Raw genomic sequence first — 13,544 nt, 5'->3', positions numbered from 1 at the left:
CCCATTATTTACTACACTGTTGTAGATTTTCCAGAAGTCACGAGTTCCTAATTTTTGTGCTTCGATGCGTTTTTTAATGGTTTCAGTAAATTCTCTCTTAGCTGTCGCTATTTCTTTCTTAACGTTCCTTCTAGCTTCTTTGAGCAATGACAGTTGCGCAAGTAGAAGTAAACCATTGGGGAGAGTGGGGCTTGCTATAAAATTTCCGCATGGGAACATGTGCTTCAATTGCTGTTTTGAACCATTCAGTGGTCTCATTTGCGCAGTGTTCAGCAGGAAGAGAAAAAATATTTCCCCATGGGGCATCTCTGATAAGATTTTTGATGGCTTCCCAGACATCCTTTTTATAATATCTCGTTGTTTTGAGCACTGGCTCTTCAGTTTTGGGTCTAGAGTTTAGGGCGATTTCGACCATTATCACTGCATGATCAACGTTCCCGAGTGGGCTGTCAGCATTTGTTATACAATCCTCGGGAAACTTGGTCAGAAACAGATCTAGAAGTGATGCGTGTTGTTCTTGCTGGTCATGGAAACGGGTTGGAAACGTAACCATTTGTGATAGGGAGTGAGATATAGCGAAGCTGTGTGTTGTGCTGCCCGCTGCATCTGTGTGAGTAGAGAATCCAAGCGAGTTTTTGTGGTGAACATTAAAGTCACCAAATACATGTACTTGTGCGCTAGTGTCGAGGGAGAGTGCTGTGTCTATGCTGTCAGAGAGTTTGTTTATTATGGTGCAGTCCTGGGTCGAGGGAGAGCGTTAGAGAAAATAAAAGTAGCTAATGTTATGTTGTATGTTTAGTCTAAAGCACATAAAGTCTTGATCGTCCGTTTCTAGGTTTGTTTCTCTAGTTAGGGGGAGGGTGCTACGAATGTAGACTCCAAGTCCGTGCATATGTCTGTTAGAGTCCTTACGGCAGAATGGGAGATAGCCAGGCATATTAAAGTAGTTAGAGGGGATTGAGGAGTGTAGGTTAGTCTCGCTTAGTGCTAAGATATCCGGGGTATTTGTTAGGAGAAATGCTTCAACATCAGCTACATTAGTTCTAAGCTCACGAATGTTAGTGAATGCAAGCCTCAAAGGAGGAGGCAAGTTGGATTTGTTTGTCTCTAGGCCTGGTTTAAGCTTATTTTTTTTATTGTACTGTCATCATGTCATCATATATAAACATATATATATATATAAACACACACACACATATAAATATATACATAATACATACATATATATATATATATATATATATATATATATATATATATATATATATATATATATATATATAAGCTAGATAGGGCACAGATTAAAAGCAGGTGAAATATCCTGATAGATATTACTTGAGGTAATACTTTCAGTGTGATCCTAGTCAAAAAGGAGAAGCTCAATATTTAAGAATAGAGTAATATATAACTGTAATGGTTAAAGTTAAATTCTGAAAATCAAAATTATTTTCCTCTTTTCAAACAATAAATTCTTAACTCGAATATATGTGTCTATATTTTGATTTTCAGAATTTAACTTTAACCGCTAAACTTATATTTTATATATATATATATATATATATATATATATATATATATATATATATAACTACTTCATTTAATCATATAAATTAATATACGAAAGTATAAATTTATGCGTAAACTTTAAGTATTTACTTCAACAATGCTCAATGCGTAGGTAGAGCTAGTTAGTAAGTTAAGCCTGAAGAATCCTAGAATTGATGAAACGCGGAATATTCAGTGTAGCTTAATCGCCATATATATTTTATAACTTACTATATATATATATATATATATATATATATATATATATATATATATATATATATATATATATATATGAGGAAATATTAATGCCACTAGACACTATTGTCAAGTGTCTAAGTTTGCTCTGTACAGGGGTTTGTCAGGACAGCCTTTCATGGGGATAAATTTCCTACGAGTAGATCCTGACTAAATATTCAAAATAACATATTATTCGCAGCCCATATAAAATCGCCTCGGTAAGACTAACCCACACTGGCTTTTACTAAGAATGGTGGATATTGAACCAGACTAGATTAATTCTTGTCTTAAAACCCTGTAAGATCAAGAGACCGCAATAAGGATATAGTATAACATATTTAACTCGTTAATTGAGGAGAGGAAAATGAATATTCTCAACTTTTTTACCAACTAACATTTGAGGCGTAAAGGAAGTTTAATGGAATGCTCGAATATTCATTATCTCGGATAGAGATCAAGTGTTAAACTCTAGAAAAAAGCCGCTTTGATGTTTTTTAGATGATTGAAGTAAAATGAAATCAAAGGAAAAGTTAATGCTTCTTTCCCCTCTCTCTCTCTCTCTCTTTCTCTCTCTTTCTCTCTCTTTCTCTCTTTTCTCTCTTTATCTCTCCCTCTCTCTCTGTATATATATATATATATATATATATATATATATATATAAGTACATAGTTTAAATAAAATATGTTATTATTCAGGAAGGAAACACAAATCGAGGTGAAAGTCCTTAATCCGCGGAGTTTCGAATAAATACTTTTCTTCTCGTCAGAGGAGAGGAGTTAGCAAAATGCATAAAGAAATTTCCAAGTTTGTGTTAGTCCGAATGCATGTTGTTGTTGGAATTTATAAATGGTTCAAAAAATAAATTTCCCGCTTCTACACTTTTAGGAAGATTTTTTTTTTTTAGTCGATAAATGAAGTTTTCAGATTTAAAAAAAATCGTTTGTACTGATTGTTTTTTGTCAGTTCTAATAATTTACAATGGTAGCTTCCAAGTTATGCAGTAGAAATTACCTGCATATTACTGAATGTAAAAAAAAACAACTTTAATCGTGTTAGCGGGTGATAATTGCGGTCATCTTGTTTAAATCGAAACAGAAAATTGCCTCACTTTTGAATTCTTCTGTGTCTTACGATCGTTTTCATCAAATTCTATTTTTTATTTCTTTTAATAAATAATTTTCTGCCTTATCGGTTTTCGTAATTTTTGGATATAATCATTTTTAAAATATGAGGAATACCTAGATACAATTGTTTTCATGTGAAATTCAGTTTTATGATTTCCGAAATTTTGTCCTAATAGTGTAGAAGCGCAAAAAAATTTCTGTGTAAATAGACAGAGATGAAAAAATTCTGTCTGTGAATTTAACCAAAGAAAGCGATATATATATATTATATATATATATATATGTGTGTGTGTGTGTGTGTGTGTGTGTGTGTGTGTGTGTGTGTGTGTGTCAAGAAGCATTAGTTTTTCCTGTTTCTTTAATAATGCTTAAAAAAACTTATTAAAAGAGACAGTTTTGAAATTCATATTGTAACAATTAACTACAATATAATAGTGGTCGATATGTAAGGTGAGAATTTTAATGCCTGCGAATATCTAATATCTGTCTGTACAGGAGTAAACCTTGACCAAATATTCAAAATAACATAGCTACACACTAACATATGAGGAATCGTACATCTTCTATTAGTGATATTGTCTCAAATGACAGTACTAAGCTGGATACTCCACCAGACAAGGTAAATCCTTGTCCTGAAATTCGAACAAGACCAAGAGGCCACAATAAAAATATAAGATAACAGTTAATTAGTTAATGGAGGAAAAAGAAAATGTTCTCTACTCCATTACTAACTCAGCGTTTTGAGAGATAAAGGAGAACTTTTATTGATCACTCGGATATCTATCTCATATTACTAGGAGGAGCACCTTGATTTCTAAGACTCCAATTGTAGTGGCATTTTCAAAACTCAATCATAAATACGAATTGAGCGGGCATTTTCCTGCTTGTTCTCATGTTTATTTCACAATGGACGTGAATACGCCAAAGATGAATAGCGATTTAAGACAAGTGTCGGGCGGATTTTTTAAACCCATCGATTTGCAGAAAACAAGCAAGCGTTACCTTGCGATAAACAGCTGATGTCAATTTCGTGTGATGTTGGTAATACCGGGATCAAATTGACCCACTACTACTACTACTACTACTACTACTACTGTTAATAAAAAGAACGTTGCTACTGTTACTATTTTTATATCTAGAACAGTTCGCTACAAAGGAGGATTTAATTAACCTTGGTGAATTATTGTCTGCAAAGCAGCTTAGTCACTCTCTTACACACACATACACACTCACAGACACACACACACACACACACACACACTCACAGACACACACACAGGCGCGCACACACACACATAATTTTAATTATGTAAAATTATAGATGCATACATGCTTATAAACGTACATATTCTCACATAAGGTCGCGCATAGTTTTACTATGTACATTGTATGGCTGGACTTCTACAGGAAACAACAAACAGCCTCTGAAACGATGCCTTCGAGATGACGAGTTTAAAGCGAAGCAAGCTTTCCGAAATCACAAACCGCACTTCTCCTGGTCCGACATTGCTTGTGTCGACTTGCAAGGACAAATACAAGACGTTTGAAAACAATGAAATAGATACGTGTCGACAATGTCTCTTCAGCCCCGTCGTTGACATACACGCTGCCACACAAGTACAACACTACAACTCTCGGTACTCCTGCCGGCATCATTAAAACATTGGTGCTATACACACACATATATACATATATACACATACTTAATTATAGGGAGGATGAATTACCTCATATCTATTTGTATGTATCAACCAACAAGGAGCGACTTGATCAAAAAGGAGTTCAAAATGGAGCTCCTCTTTAAAAAAAGGAAGTATTATCTATAAACATCGAAACAGGAAGAATTTCTTAATAGCAGAATTATGATTGCAACGAGGGATCATCTTATCGAAGTTACAAGAAGATGGGGGAGGAGAAAAGGTCGGAGGAGACGCAGAATAAAACGGGTCAATAATGATAAGATTCCGATCTGTTAACTTCGGAAACCTTATCCTCAAACCCGTAGCAAGGAAACCATATTGTTGGTTTGTCTGTGGAGACAAAGGATTGTTTTGTTTTTTGTTTTTTCGTTCTGTCCAAATAGAAAATAAGCCCGAATGGATAATGGAGATGTCACCATACCTCCACGCAGATGACGAGTACTTATCCCCCGACGATATTTCCTACGGTAAAGCAGCATTCTTTCTTCTTCCTCTTCCTCTTCTTCTTCTTCTTTTTTTTCTTCTTCTTCTTCTTCTTCTTATTATTATTATTATTATTATTATTATTATTATTATTATTATTATTATTATTATTATTATTATTAAGGTTGTCGTTGTTGTCATCGTTTTTGTTATTGCTGTTAATCAATTTATTTTATTGGAGTTCATTGAGATGATTATTATTTATTAATTTTATTTTATTGCGGAATAATAGTCCGCAATAAAATAAAATTAATAAATAATACACATCTCAATCAACTCCAAAAAATAATATATGCCATTCGGTATGGAAGATCAAATAATAAATATAAATTTATAAGACCAAAAAATTCGACCTTGATCGCCGTTCAGGGCCGTGGTGCAGTTGATAGAGACGTTGAATCTCTACGGTTTCAGGTGAGAATTGTCTGAAGATAGCGGTTTCAATCCTACCCAAAAGCCGGCCAGAGACTTACTTGGCCAAAACGTGGTGAGATGACAACAACTATGGAAGGCAGTAATTGCAGTGAATGCAGTCAGGAGATTCAGAGTTCCTATCCGTCGCGGTTACCACCTGACGAAGGCCTGGGGAATAGTTGGCCGAAACGTCGTGAAACAACTAAGAAAAGATGAGGATAATAGTCCACAATAAAATAAAATTACTTAATCCATTTATTCTCGTGTGAACCAGATGATTCTATTGTTGGCATTGGTTTTTCCGATATCTTTCTAGTTAGTCTCCCCAGATTTCCAGTATTCTTTGCTTCTTTCTTTGCAAATCACTTTACATCTTTGCAACATCCGTTTACAATTGATATCTCATTGACAACGATCTTTCGATCTTTCCTGGTCATTGTGTGGTTGATGCCACGATTTTTTCTTACTATTATTATCTTATTATTCGTTATATATTTAATGAAGGATACTTACACTTCTCAGTAGAGTATTAGTTAAAATCGGAGTCATTAAATACTGTTAAGCTTTATCATCACATTTTATTATAGCGGTTTACAATTCATTATCACACCATTGAAAATAGAATCTTATAAACTGACACCCTGAAACGCGTACACAAACAAAGCAAATGTTGATACCAGTCTCGACTGATGCCACACAAGGTGGTTGAGACAGGGGTGAAGAAGGATTACAAAACCTAGTAGGAGATAGCAATCAGACTTCTACTAAAAGGGTTCCCAGAATAGTTGAACCTTGAGGAGACTTATTGCCACTAAAATCCAGAAAATACCACTCGTCGTTGCCGGCGATAAATTAATCTAGGCAGCTGTTGTGATAATGCAAAATAATTTGCAGCAAATGTCGAGAGAGGTGGAAAGTGTTGAAAATCTGAGAAATCTTGTCACTCAGACTCCAGGGAGTACTACTTGCTATTGCCAATGAGCAATCACTGATAATGACGTGTGTGAAAAGTATCTGGAGTAAATACTACTACTACCACTACTACTACTACTACTACTACTACTACTAATAATAATAATAATAATAATAATAATAATAATAATAATAATAATAATAAAGACTTGTCACTTAGACTCCAGAGAACACCATAGGTTGTTCTCAAGGAGAATTTTTTGACGATGTATTGTGTGAAAACTCCTATTCAGTAATAATAATGATTAATCAATTGATTAATTAATTAGCTTTTCCAGCTATTATAACTGCCACTCTTGTGTAGTCAGATACTTAAGATAGGAAATGTTTTTGTGTGAATCTTTTGCAACACTGGTTTGCTTGTTTATTCTAAGATCTCATTTCATCATCATCATCATCATTATTATTATTATTATTATTATTATTATTATTATTATAATAATAATAATAATAATAATAATAATAATAATAATAATAATAATAATAATAATAACACAAACAAAAATGTGTATAGCAGTTGTTATCAATGATTTATCGCTTATAAAACTCGATGGTATTCCCTGAGGTCTGAGTAACAGCAAGTATTCCAGAATTCTTAGTATTCCATCACTATTTTAACTTACTTGGAGTTTTTAGACCAATTGTTACCAGTGATTTCTCACTGATAGTCGACAGTAATTCCCCTTTGAAATCCAAGTGGCAATAAGTCATGACTATTTCAGTACTTTTCAATCACTTCCGGTTTTTGTCTTAGCGGTGCTATCGTTCCTCAGTCTATCAATCGCCTCAGCTTCTCTCCAACCACTTTCCTTTGCATGTTATGTTTTGGTTTCACGTATTGGCAGACTCTATTAACTTTAGTTTTCTCAGCCCACATGGGTTCGTCTAAACATGTTAACATCTTTACTTCACGTTGCGTTTAGCTCCGATGTCATTTTATTTCAATAATATGTTATCTGTTCTCATTAGTCTCACGGTTTGTCAATACGTTTGTGTTCTAATTACTTTGCTCCAGGAATTTTCCTCAATGCCCCTAAAATTATTGGCATTACTTTAGTTTTCATGTTCATGATTTACTTAGGTTTTCTTCCCCCTTAAACTTCATCCTGTGATCAGTTGAATTTCCTTTTTTTTTTTTTTTTACTACTATCATGTTTTGTCTTCTAGCTTGGATGAATTCGTCTGTTTATGACAAAGCAATATAAGTAGCAATTATTAAGTTAATTAATCAAACGTACAGAAGATTAGCATTAAATGCAAGGGGAAACTCATTTGTATTAAATGAAAAGAAAACAAGTCATTTATATCCAATACAAGGGAAATAACTCATCTACATCAAATGCAAGGGAATTAGATAGTTTTAGTTACTTACATCAAGTAGCTTCATGTTTGCCTAGAGTGGTTTCCATATAAAAAATGAAGCTAAACAGATAGTCTTGGGAACTTTTTGAAAAAAAGGGAAAAAAGAATCCAATAAATTTCGAATGGCCATTTCATAGTAGTAGTAGTAGTAGTAGTAGTAGTAGTAGTAGTTTTTATTCACTAGTTCCCTGGACTCTGAGTGACAGCAAGTTTACGCATATATCCGAGGCTCGTGAGTACTTTCCATCACCACTGTGTGTATGCGTGTATGTATGTGTATGTTTGTATGCATGCATGCGTGTATATATGTGTATGTATGCGTGTATGTATGCGTGTGTGCTGTACGAACTGCTTATCAATGTTTTCTTGTTCATAACGAGTGCTGGAATTTGAGTAATAAGTCTAGATTGTGTTATCTCTCCGTGTTTTCCATCTTCCTTGGCTCTTTAAACCTATTTTCTGTGGTATGAACCCATGTTTTTCATTAGGAGGAGAAACTACAAAATTATAGGTTTCCTCTTCATACGCTCGTCTTTATATGCTGCATAGCTTTTCAAGTTTTTAATTTCAATCCCATTTCAACTTACCAGTAGTTAGTTAGTCCCAGTTAATTATGTCTGCTGGATTTTAGTGATGTAAATTCATCAATCATAGGAGCCATCCTATTTTAAATATCGCCCATGGATTGAAAATTTATATATATATATATATATATATATATATATATATATATATATATATAGAGAGAGAGAGAGAGAGAGAGAGAGAGAGAGAGAGAGGGAGAGAGAGATGTTATTTGTTTTTGTTTTTGCGATAAGTTTTTGAATGAATTCAATTATTTACGAAAGTACGTTTTTACCGAAATGCGAGTTGGGAATAATTATCCATTTTAACCAATTTGGTTTTGGTACCCCCACATGGGGAGCGGTATATATATTGTTTAATATAATTATATTTTAAAATCATTATATATATATATATATATATATATATATATATATATATATATATATATATAAAGAAAGAAATTACGATAGAAAACTATATAGTAATATATAGAGATTTATTCATTTATTCAATGAGGATATATATCAATTGGGGTATAGGGGACGTGAGAACTCTTTATAACATGGTATTTAGAAACCTAATGCCTTTCATAATGAGGAGAGAAGATGCTAGGTAGCATAATAGGAATGCGACGTCTTGCGATAGTTACATTAGGAGAAAAATAAAATATCGAAACTGAGAGATTTACATTGATCTCTGTGATATACGAGGAGTATAGTTTTTATTTTATAATACATGTATATGGCATATCTGTCATAGTGGGTTTAATATATGTAGACAAAATATGTGATTGAACTCTCGGGGAGAATATAGGGTACGTTAATAGAAGGAAGATGCTTATTCAATCATATGTATTAATGGGTTATTGCTATGGAAAGGATTTACATGAAATATGGGGTTTCCATATTTCATGTAAATTCCACATTAATAATATCCAGAAGTAAAAACCATTACATTTCTACGAAGGTTTTTAATGAAAAAAGCAAGATATAATTTTATTCAATTTCAAGAGTGAAACAGTAAATTTATTGTAGAGACTTATAGTAATTTTGTTTATCTAAATTGAATAAAATAAGATAATATGTTTTAAAATTAGTGTACCTCTCTTTATATATCTATCTATCTTTTAATGTGTGTGCTCTGTGTTTAATGTGTGTGTCCTGTGTTTAATGTGTGTGTTCTGTGTTTAATGTGTGTACTCTGTGTTTAATGTGTGTGTCCTGTGTTTAATGCTGATTTTTAACGAATAAAAGTATTTTTCATAAGATGGCCAAAGAAAATCTATATATTATTTATCAATAATAAATTCATGCAGGCTCAGATATCTAATAAATATCCTAAAATTCATACAAAAATATCTGCACCCCCGCCCCATTTTTTTCGATGTTAAGAAAAAAATATATCGGATCCGTTCAATTATTTATAGTAGAATTATTTAGGGCCAAATTCTTCGTTGGCAGATTCGTCGGAAAGACCCTTATAAGATTGTTATAAATTCATAAAATCACATAGCATCAAGAGAAATTGATTTGTCTACAAGTTTCGAATTGTGTATTTTTATTTTTTATTTATTTTTTTTTATTTTTTCGCATATCGATAAACGTTAAAGATCGCGTCCATCAAAGAAGATGACTACCTGGGCTCGAGTTTTATGTAAAAATCGAAATCTGAGTGGAGCTGAAACTAAACACGAACTTCTGAACGAAATATTTTTTGTAAAACAAGCGAAAAATTACATTTTCAAAATACTTTTTTGGGTGAATTGTGTGTGTGTGTGTGTGTGTGTGTGTGTGTGTGTGTGTGTGTGTGTGTGTCGGGGACATTTGACATACATTTTAAAGATAAAATGGTTTCGTAAATAATTGCGCAATACTTTACTTGATATAAATTTACGAAAAATACCGTGAAAGAATTACATTTTCGAAATAAAATAGTTTCGTAAATTACAAAAATGCTTTGTATTTCGTTTCATTTTCACTCAGGTTTCGCTTTTTACATAAACCCGACATCAAGCTGCCATCTTGTTCGATGGACGTGATCTTTAACGATTACCTCGCATACCTTTCCCAAATAACTTTACAGATCCGATAGAACTTGAACACGACATGCCCGTAGTCAACGCCGGCAAGTGAGCTTCTATTTCTGTTTCCACGCTGATTGTTACTACGGTTTAAAAATAAAAACGTTGTCATTATTTTTCGTTGATTGACCGTTATTAATAGTCTTAAGACGTTGGCATTTATGTGAATATTTCTGACGTGTTGAGATTAAGTATACCGGCATTCAACCTGTTGTATGAATGTACTTAACAAAGTAGATAACGCTGACCAGTTTGCTCATAATGCGAAATGGATTAAGTGCCTTCACAACAATGCGTTTGTCGAGTTAAGGTCAACTTATTGGATATATGCGCTTGTAATCATTTTATGATTCCAATAAAGCTCGTTTAAATATAGAAAAGGTGTTGCCTGCAGTTAAAAAGGAAAAACGTAAAAAAGGTCGAAATGCTAGAAACTAGTGTGGATCGTTGGCTTATACACTGATATCGAGTTAGATTGTTTGAAATATGAGTTTGCAAAACCAGTTAAATATAAAACTAAAAAAAAGAAATACCCAAAGTTTCTCTTTCTGCTCACTATACGTCTGCCGTGTTTCTCTTCCTCTGTTTCCCCCTTTCTTGTTAAATATATGCATTAAAAAACATAAATACCATGTTGATATTCCCTTTCGTTTATAATGGATTATTTCAATCTTTTTATTCTTTTCTTTCTTTATTGCCTGCGATTGCAAATAAATAGAGAGAGGGGGTACGGTTAAAAGAGAAAGTGATAAACACCGTATAAAATAAGATTCTACGATCGAACATCATATAATGAGAGAGAGAGTTAAAGTGATAAATGTAACTTAGTTCACTCAAAACAATTAAAATGGAAGTTATTTCATATATAACCCAATCATTCAAAGAAACACCGATATTTCATCATTTATTTTATGTGATTATATATATATATATATATATATATATATATATATATATATATATATATATATATATATATATATATATAATCACTTTTTATACCTTTAAAGCGAACAAGCGCAAAAAGGCTCCAAAGCAAGAGTTCGCTGACTTCTCGTGCGTTTAACAAAAACAGCAGCAGCATACCCTGGTTATAACAACACAAGGATTTACCTGCAACCTCTCTCCCAGAGAAGAGACGTTGCAAGCCTGTCTTTGTTTTATCGTTACTTCTATGGCAAGTGCTCATCTGAACTCCAATCCCTGGTCCCCCCCCCCTTGCCAATCTTTCACGATAAAGACCCGTCTAGCGGAAACCATTGCCAAAATTTTTCTCCACTCTTTAACTGTGCCAAAACGAAAACGTAGATTCCATGAACAAAGCTTCTTTCTTAGAAGTGCATGTCAGTGGAACTCTCTTCCGTCTGCCTGTTTCCCACCTGACTACAACATAAACAAATTCCTGATGAACCGTCCGCTTAAGTAAGACACTTTATCAAATCGGCAATACTAACGATTCCTACGATACTATCCCATTGATTACTGTACACGCAATAACCCTTATCCTCGAGTGGCTGCCGGGCCTTAATAAGTGGTGACTTCCATATAAAAAAAAACTTGTAAGAAAAAAAAACAGACAATAGAACCCTTTCACTTTCTAAAGACAGACCTGATCTGATCCTAAATAAATAAGAAATGTTCAACTTTAAGAAAAGAAAAAAAAAGAAAGAAATTGGATCGCATTTTTCGTCTTTCTTTTAATAAAATATCTTTATTGTGTTCTTAAAACAGTTTTATCTGTTTATTCAATGTTTTTCATTTCCTGATTCTAAGAGCTTTAATACCAATTTTTATACCTTTAAAGCAAAAAGAGTTCGTCGACACCTCGTGCGTTTAACAACAGCAACAACAACACGTATTTTACTCTCTGAAGATGGACCTGAAGAAATGTATCAAAACACACACTCACACACTCACACACACATACACACATATACATATAGATATAGTAAGTTCTAAAATATATATGGCAATTAAGCTACACAGAATATTTCGCGTTTCATCCACGCTAGGATTCATCAGGCTTATGCATAATTTATTTTATAACTTACTACCTAGCTCTACGTACGTATATATACATATATATATATATATATATATATATATATATATATATATATATATATAATATATAATATAATATAATATAAAGCTGAATGTGTGTGTGTGTGTGTGTGTGTGTGTGTGTGTGTGTGTGTGTGTGTGTGTGTGTGTGTGTGTGTGTGTGTGTGTGTGTGTGTGGTCACGAATAGGCTCCTATATGGTTGACTATTATAGAAAACTGATCACATATAATGATAGAAGATGTATCGAGACACAGGAATGGGTATGTTTGATCTGGCAGAACAGTGGTTCATTAAAATTGTTTGGTCTGCGTTCGCGCCTGGTCCACAAAGTATGGAAATAAAAAATTTAAAAATTAAAAAAAAAAACGTTTTCAATATAGAAGTACATAAGAATACTTAGATAAGTATGTTTTAACTTAAATGGGGATGGTATAATAAAATTTTGGGGTCTGCGTTCACGCCTGGCCTCCATAGAATGGAAATAGGCACACACTTTAATAATGACTTTTCATATCTATCTTCGTAAGTATACTTTGATAATTATGTTTTAGTTTGAAGAAATATGGTATAATAAAATTATGGGGTGTTCATTCGCACCTATGTCACAAAGTTTAACAAGGTTTTTTTAATATAGTTCCACAGAATATTGAGATAAGTGTTTCAGTGTGAACAAGTATGGTATCCTAAATTATGGGGTTTATCTATTTTATTTTTACTTTCATCATATTTTGCTTTGGTTTTGATACCCCCAAATTCAACCCAAATTTACAACCCTTCCTTTTCATAACCTATCATACTTTCATAAATCAGAGTCCATTTTCTGTAGGCTGTTTTTGAACCCAGTTAACGACGGGCACTTTTGCTAGTATATATATATATATATATATATATATATATATATATATATATATATATATATATATATATATATATATATATATATATTGATTCATTGATTCATTGTGATTACGACTTTCTCTTTTTTCTTTGC

At 32.9% G+C, this 13,544-nt stretch overlaps 1 protein-coding gene across 2 annotated transcripts in view; it reads left to right on the top strand.

Moving 5' to 3' along the window:
* Window positions 1-13,544, top strand: part of LOC145279781 (solute carrier family 35 member F4-like) — a 601,960-nt gene that overhangs the window by 530,903 nt on the left and 57,513 nt on the right. The window lies entirely within an intron of this gene.

The sequence above is a fragment of the Euprymna scolopes genome, chromosome 7 (assembly GCF_053919585.1).
Source record: "Euprymna scolopes isolate OS-2025 chromosome 7, ASM5391958v1, whole genome shotgun sequence".
Taxonomy (NCBI): Eukaryota; Metazoa; Mollusca; class Cephalopoda; order Sepiida; family Sepiolidae; genus Euprymna; species Euprymna scolopes.
The sequence above is the reverse complement of the archived record's forward strand: the minus strand, read 5'-3'. Positions and strand labels throughout refer to the sequence as shown.